The sequence below is a fragment of the Dasypus novemcinctus genome (genome assembly GCF_030445035.2).
Source record: "Dasypus novemcinctus isolate mDasNov1 chromosome Y unlocalized genomic scaffold, mDasNov1.1.hap2 SUPER_Y_unloc_3, whole genome shotgun sequence".
Classification (NCBI taxonomy): domain Eukaryota; kingdom Metazoa; phylum Chordata; class Mammalia; order Cingulata; family Dasypodidae; genus Dasypus; species Dasypus novemcinctus.
In genome coordinates, this window is record NW_027261979.1 from 596,521 (window position 1) to 604,852 (window position 8,332).

Below are 8,332 nucleotides of genomic sequence, written 5' to 3' on the forward strand. Positions count from 1 at the left end.
TGGCTAAGCAAAGCTTCCTCCAAACTCTGAGTAGCCAAGCTTGCTGAACAGGGACTTGAGTGCTGATTTCTGTTATTTCTCAACATTATATCAGCTGACATCAAAGTAGCAGGAGATTTTAAAAGCAATCCTGAATGAGGCATAAAATTGTAAGGATATAAAAGGGTCGGCCAGCAGCACAGCTCCTGTAGCGCAGGAAGAATGGCTGTCGCAGCCCTGACATAGAGATTCTCAGAGGAGCTCAACCAATAGGGTTCCCAGCCCAGGGTGATGGAGCCTAACAAGAAGTGGGTGAAAAACTGTTACTACTGCACCTGGGGAAAGTTAACCCCTACAGTCAATTTTGCAAACAACTTTAGGACTTGCCTCCTTGCAGGTCATCTATAGATCTCAGATTGAACATGCCCCAACCAAGGTCTATATAGAAGCAGCCACTGCCAGGAACCTTTGTGACTGCTTCCTTCAAAAAGTGACTCAATTTTATTTTAATAGAGTACATTGAAAATCTCTTCAAAAAAATAAAAAATAAAAAAGGTGTGATAGGGAAATGTCGGTCTTAGTAAGTTTGCCTTTTTACATTAATTTTCTTGCTTACCCATTGCAGGTAATCTATTTTAAGTCTAAATTTCAAACCCACAGAAAAGTAAAAATAACAGTTTAATGAATAGTTAAATAGAAAGGCAATTTTCAAAAGTGCTGTGTTTATTCCATATGCAAAGATTTAGAAATAATTAAAAACCTTCTCAAAGATCTGAATTAACATAACTGTATCTTTAATTATTTCTAGGAATACTCTGTCCTTATAAATAAGTTGTTTGCTCATTCATCATGCTCCCCCAGCCTTATCAACATGCCTTCTGCATAATAGGCATTTAATAAAGCTTGTAAAATTAAATAGTACAGTCTACCCATGAGTTAGTGTGATGGGGCCAGACTGCTTATTTGAAACTTGGCTCAGTTACTTTACCAGCTGTGTGACCTTAGGCGGCTGTTAGTCTCTGTCTCACTTTTTCCACCCAAAAGTGGGGGAGTGGGGTAATAATACAACTTAATTCAGAATGTCATGTCAATTAAATTAGTTGATAGACATAGAGTCTGGCTCATAGAAAATGCCAGTGGAAAGACTGAGACTTATACACATTTGTGGTATCACTGTGCTTTGTTAATTCATATAAGTTCTTTGACCCAGAGTTACTTACCTGAGTTTCACTGGGAACTGTGAGAGACACAAGGAAACCAGAAATGAGGCTTCATAATTGCTCCTTACCTCATTGACAAAATTGCCTTTTCTCAAATCTGCCTCCAAGGTGAGCCAGAGTGAGTAGCATGTAAATAGCAAGGGCAGTTTCCAGACTCACAGAAAACTTTCCAGCTGTGCTCATTAAGAAGATATTTGGAAGGGAAGTCTTTTTTCTTTCTCTTCCTTTTCTAACTGTATAGTAGCTATCCTGCAATAGAATTATCTTAGAGGAAAGAACCAGCATTTGCTTTAGAGACAGACCCAGGAAGATCATGCTATTTTCTCTCAGTGTGCTCCATGCTCCCAAAGGCTTGTTACAGGTCTAACTGAGGGACAGGCAGAGCAAATGGTCAATCCCAGGTCTGGTCTGTGTACCACCAAAGTTTTCTCAGACTCTGTTCTCAAAGTAAGTATCTAATTGTGGGTGTCACAGAAACAGGCAAGAGAGGACTGGGAAACGATAAAGGATTTTGTTTAGTTTACCTGTGATATAAAATACTGCATCTACTATTAGGATGTGGTGGCTATGATTATTGGGATTTGGCATTGTGCTGCTTCCACCGTATCATTGGATTAATGTATGATAGTGGCACAGTGCAAGAGAGTAAATGTTTGACAGTCTTGGAAGCCATATGGGTCCCTTTGAAGTTCCCTCAAGTAACTAACACACAGAGTAACTTCCTAAGAATGAAAGCAACCACTATAAGGTATTCAGAAATTGGCCAGTTGTGCACCAACATTGGATGACATTGGCCAAGCCACGTGCTGTGAAGACCTCCTGGGACACTGAAGGGCCAATCAGCAAGAGTGGGTCCTTGTAGAGGAATTACTCATCCCTCATCAGGGCCAATATTCTCATATTTTTCTCAAGATTATGTTTTCTTTTTCATCAGCTTTTGCATCACCAAGCTGTTGAGCTGCACAGAGAAATGTAAATTAGAGAGGAGGCACATTGAACTAAAGAGAAAAAAGAATTTCTAAGCATTCATTTCAGCACATAACTAAATTATACCCACCCTGAATCTACTGAAGGCATAGCATTTATACCTGGAGAAAAATCATTATTTCAGTCATCTTAAACTACATTCTCCTGGGAAGTGATAAAAAATAAACACATGAGTAAAAATAGCTATATTTCAGGATAAGATAAATGTTTGTTTAGATGGCAGACTGTACATTACAAATCTTAGGGGTGACAGACTAATGTGTTCAAATGATGCATCAAACAACTACTGCCACAATAATGCTGATTAACAAACTACTCAAAAATTTAGTATACTCCTGTGCCCATGATTCATTGTAGTTAGCTGTTCTAGGCTTGACTCCAAGTGTAGATATGATCTGATATCTTCAATGCAATTCTCATCCTCTGCAAATGCATGGGAAAACCAGGGGAAAGATTTGAACAATACACTAAAATCAACTACACATAACAGATATATAAAATGCATCAACCAAAGAACAGAATGCACATTCTTCTCAAGTGCACATGGCTCATTCTTTTGTTTTTCATATTAAAAAAACTTTATTTTCAAAGAAGTTTTAATTACAGAAAAAAGTTATATTGAAAGTATAGAAGATTCCATACACTCCACCCATATCCCTCTCATATTTTCCTCTAGGAAAACATCTACATTAGTGTGATGCTTTTTTTAAATTTTTTACAATTGATGAACCAATATTGAAGCATTGCTATGAACCATGGTCTATAGAGTTTACATTATGGATTAGGTTTTGCACCATACAATTTTATAGGTTTCAGCAAAATGTTTAATGGTCTGTGTCCATCATTGCAATTCATGCAGAACAATTCCAATGCCCTAAATTCCAACTCCAGTTATTCTTCCCTCTCCTTCCCTCAGAAAATCTGGGAACCATCATCTTTATACCAATGTTACAAGGTCTTCCATTATTTTACAATAATAATAAGATTACTTCAGTCATAGTGGCATTCTCCCTTATGTGTTTCTTCATTCTTCAATCTTGAGGACTTGGGGATGGTGATGCCTGCTCTGCTTCACATTGAGAAGTGGCTTTGACAGTATGGGGCAGGTGCAAGGAACTATCCTGCTGGCATTTGGAAACACTCTTTGCTTTAAGATACAGAGGTTTTCCACCATCAAAATTTTGTTAGTTGTCCTGGGTAAGTCTCTAGTTAGAGAGTGGGTGTTGGCCACACCTCTGTTGAGATTCAGGGCTCAACCAGAAGATGTACAGACACAAGATTTAAATCTCTTGCATACATGTTTAACAGGTATACTGCTAATTAGAGGTTCAATAAAAGAAAGAAGAAACAAATGTAGGGTAATTATCAATGAATCGAACTCTGTTACATAGGGAAAACAGGTTATCATTTATGCCAGTTAAGACTGACCACCAGGGTGCCAATTTCACAGGGTTTGCGACCTTACTATAGTGTCTGGATGTATCTACAGTCCTCAGAATCTCTCCTACCTGAGGCAATGTTTACTGCGGCAGTTAGTGAGATCCTTCTGAGATGAACGGAAGTGTGACCTCTGGAATGACCTTTGAATCACTTTGAAACCACTTAGCTGTAAAAACTTCTTTGCATTTAATGTTTCTCCAGATTGGTCAATGTCTTTTTCCAAATGCATGAGTGGTTGGCAGTTAGTACAAAAACCATAGTGTCAGGGAGGCTCATTCCTGGGAGATATGTCCCATGCCAGGGGGTAGGTATTCAGTTTATTTGCTGAATTTGGATAAGAGCAAGGCCACATCTCAGTAACAAGGAGGCTTTCAGGATGGAACTTTTAGGCAGTAGATATTATTAGACTAAGTTTTAATGTTTTAAAGCAGTTTTACTGAGATATAGTCAGATACAATACATTACATCGAAGTGTAGCATCAATGGCTTTTGGTATAATCACAGTGCTGTGTATTCATCACCTTAAACATTTTTAGAACAATTTCATTATTCCATAAAGAAAAACTCCATGCTCCTTAACACTTACGTCTCTATTCTTCCTTATATAAATCCATCTTTATACACTGATTTATATTTACACTTTATATAAAGGGAAATATACTGTATGTAGTGCTTTGTGTCTTGTTTCTTTCACTTGGCATACTTTCCCTTTACCTCATATTAGCAAATTGTAATATTAGTACATATTTGTTCAGTTTAAGAGAAATAAAGTCATATATATGCACAATTAAACATGTTCATACTTCACATGAGATTTCACTATGTTATATAGTTCCATGTTACATTTTTCAGGATTCCTTCTAGTAATATACTTGTCCTTACACTTCCCCTTTCACACACTATCATACCCATATAATAACACTGCTATGTTATGCTTTCACATTTTCTATTCATTTCCACAGATTAATAAGCAATGTTTTTTACCAATTCTGTACAGATCAAACATATGCTTTCCATTCTCTAACATCATTCTCTTTTCTGGTAATTTATATTCTAGTAATTCACTCCCTGAGATTACACAATCTATAGGGCAATCATATAAGATTGATCTTCAGTGTTTTGGGTTTGCTTAACACAATATCATGTCCTCAGGAACCATTTATGTTGTCATATGTTTCACCACTTCATTTCTTCTTACATCTGCATAGTATTCCTTCCTGTACATACTCTACCATTTGTTTATGCTTTCATTGGTTGGTGGACATTTGAGTCATTGCCATGTTTTGGCAATTGTGAATAATGTCACTATAAATATAAATATGCAGGTGTCTGTTTGTGTCACTATTCTCAGGTATTCTGGGCATTTACCTTGTAATAGTATTGCTGATTCATGTGACAAATCTACATTCATCTACCTTAAGAACTTTGGAATAGTCCTCCACAGTTGCTATTCCATTCTATGTTCCCCCCAACAGCAAGTAATCATTCCTCTCTCTCCAAATCCTCTCAACACATGTAGTTTTCTGTCTTTTTAAACACCACCATTCTACTGTGTGAATTTATATCTCATTGTAGCTCTCACTTGTATTTCTTTAAGCACCAATGATAACAAATATTTCCTAATGTGTCTTTTTTTACCATTTTCATTTTTTCTTTGTTAATATTCTCTCATTTTGTAATTGTGCTTAGGGTGAAAAAGGCATAATATAAGAAAATACACTAAAATCATATAACAGATTTGAATGGAGGAAAGACTTGTTGATGTTAATGGTAGGACATCCAAAATCATGAATAGATAAAGATAGACAAAAGATAGACAAAAGATAGACAAAAACCTGGAAAAAAATTCAGTATGGACTTACAGAATTGAATAACACTAAATGTACGAACATACACATTATGGGCATCCCAGAGGGAGAAGAGAAGGGAAAGGGGGCAGTAGAAATGTCTGGGGAAATTATGACCAAAAATTGAGAATTTGCATAGGGTATATGGATGAATATGCCCAGGAAGCACAATAAATCCTAGCAGATTGTCAATATTTCAAGACAATGAGAGAATCCTGAAAGAAACAAGAGAAAAGCAATCTATCACATAAAATGGAAGCTCAATAAAATTATGTGCTGATTTCTTTTCTGGAACCACAAAGTTGATAAGGCAGTATTATGACATAGTTAAGGAGCTGAAAGAAGGAAACTCCCAGCCAAGAATTCTGTATCCAGTAAGACTATCATCCAAACATAAGGACCCTGTCCATGTGCCTGTTCGTGCTCTTTCTTTTGAGACCCTGCTTTGCCCTCCACCATTTCACCCCACCGTGATGAGCATGCAAGTAAAGCCTGGGCATTTGTAATCTATAAAGGGGAAATATAGTCTGTGAATCAGCTCTTTTAATCACTTTTCAGGCCCTTCCTCTCTACTGGGCACCCATGCTCTGTTACTTTCTTGCATTTCTCTTCCTTCCTTACCTTAACAGATTAATGGCCTAACCAAAAAAAAAAAAAAAAAAAATGGAGGGAGGGCACTGGGGAGTAAGTTCATAATATTCCAAGAAAAAAGAAAGTAAGAGAATATGTCAACAAGACGTCCTGTCCTTCCAGAAATATTACAGAGAGTTCTGTAAGTTGAAAGGATAAAAATAGGAAAGAGAGGGTTGGGGGAGACTGTAGAAAGGAAGATTGTTGATAAGAGAAATGAAAAGGACCAAAAGAGAAATAAAAATACATGAACTGAAAGTAAAAATGGCTAGGTAAGTACTGTCTTTACTGTAATAACATTGAATATTAATAGATTAAATTCAATATTCAAAAGACACAGATTGATAGATTGGATAAGGAAATATACCCCAGCAATAAACTCTCTAAAAGTAACTGACCTTAGACCCAGGGACACAATCAGGTTGCAAGAAAAAGGTTGGAAATTATTTTCCATACAAAAAGTAATCACAAAAGGGCAGGATGAGTCAAGTTACAGCAGACAATACAGACTTTAAATGAAAAAAAAATGTAAGTGACAAGGAAGGACAGTATGTATTAATAAATGATTAAACAAACAAGAAGAAAGAACAGTCATAAATATTATGCAGCTACCCAGGAAGCCCTAAAAAATTAAGGCAAATACTGACATATCTAAGAAGAAATAAATGCCTCTACAATCATACTGGAGGATTTCAGTACACCATTATCACCAATAGAGAGAACATCAAAACAGAGATGTTGAAGACAGACAATATCCTAGATCACAAAGCAAATCTCAAAAAATGCAAAGATACTGAAATCATAGGGTATATTCACTGAACAAAGAGAATGAACCTAGAATTCAATAAAAGAGGGAGAAGGGAGATGGGGCAAGATGGCATCAAAGTTAGTGTACTCACATCATCTCTCCTACAAAAAAAACACAACTGAGTGGGGATAAAATCCTGTCTAAGTGAGCTATTTGGGGAATTCACTAAGCAGGAGGCTTCTGGACATTGATCTGGAGAGAGTGCAACAAAAAGTAATTGCTCAAGGTAAAACAATGTTTTTTTTTGTGTGTGCTTGTGGCTGGGCTATGGGAAGGTTAAGGCCCTCACTTAGGGGAACTAGCTGCAGTATTCCCAGAAACTGCCAGTCACAGTGGCATTCTCCATAACCCACAATGTGATTCCTGAAACTGTGTTCCCCAAAATCTACATTCCCTGAACCCGTGTTTTCCAAACCCACATTCTCGGAACATGGCATTCCCTGAAACACACATCCTGGTGTGCCCCAAACCCGACAGGTCTTGGACAAACTCTGAAAATGGAAGAGTTCTGGTTAAGGGTGTGGAGGGATTGCCAGTGCAGGTTGAATTGTCTGGATCCCCCTTTGTGTGCACTGAGGAATATACTAGCTGTTCTAAGGAGAAACTAGGAAGAGGTGAGAGGCAAATCTCCTGGGGCAGACTGGTGCATTTAAATGCCCTGGGATAGGGAAAATTGGTCTGTGAGAATGGAGACTCAGGCAAGTAACTAGTCCTGTGCAACACACCTAAGGGAAGGGGGGGGAGTAGGAAGTGATAGGTAGGCCTACAAGAGCATATTTAGCATACCCAGCAAGGAGTGGGTGCTCTCTCTTGAAGAGACTGAGAGTCATTATTGTCTGTGATGAATTAGTTTGGAAGGATCCCATTTGAATCTTGGAGGGGAGCTCTCATGGGCTTCCTGCTGTCCTGGAAGAGAGGGAAGTGAGGAGGGGAGAAAGAAGAAAAGACATATTCCTAATCAGTTTATTCAATTGCAAAGAGTTGATCCTACCCCAAGTATGGGACAGTTTGGAGCACAAGTTGACCAGAAGGATGGTTTGGCTCAGTAGAGGAGTTTTAACCTTGAATGTACAAGGTCTCTGATTCAGTTTCTAGCTCCTCTCAGAGTAGTGACCCACTGGTATAGTAAATATCTAACTGATTCTTTGAGACAGGGAAAACATAGGCATTATCCTTGTATTAACTTCCCTTGGGTCTCTTATTTGTCCTTCAAAAAAAGAATGATTATTTTTGTTACATAATTTAATTTGGTTTACTCACTAAAACCCACTTCAAAATCAGCAGTGAGAAAGCTTCAGGGTAATTGATCAGTAAACACCAGCAACCTGACAAGCTTCACAGGGGCATAAGAGGGAAGTCTGTTTTTTCTTAATGTTTGGTTGACTCCTTGCTTGAGGACATGTCTGGTTTTTATGTTTGTT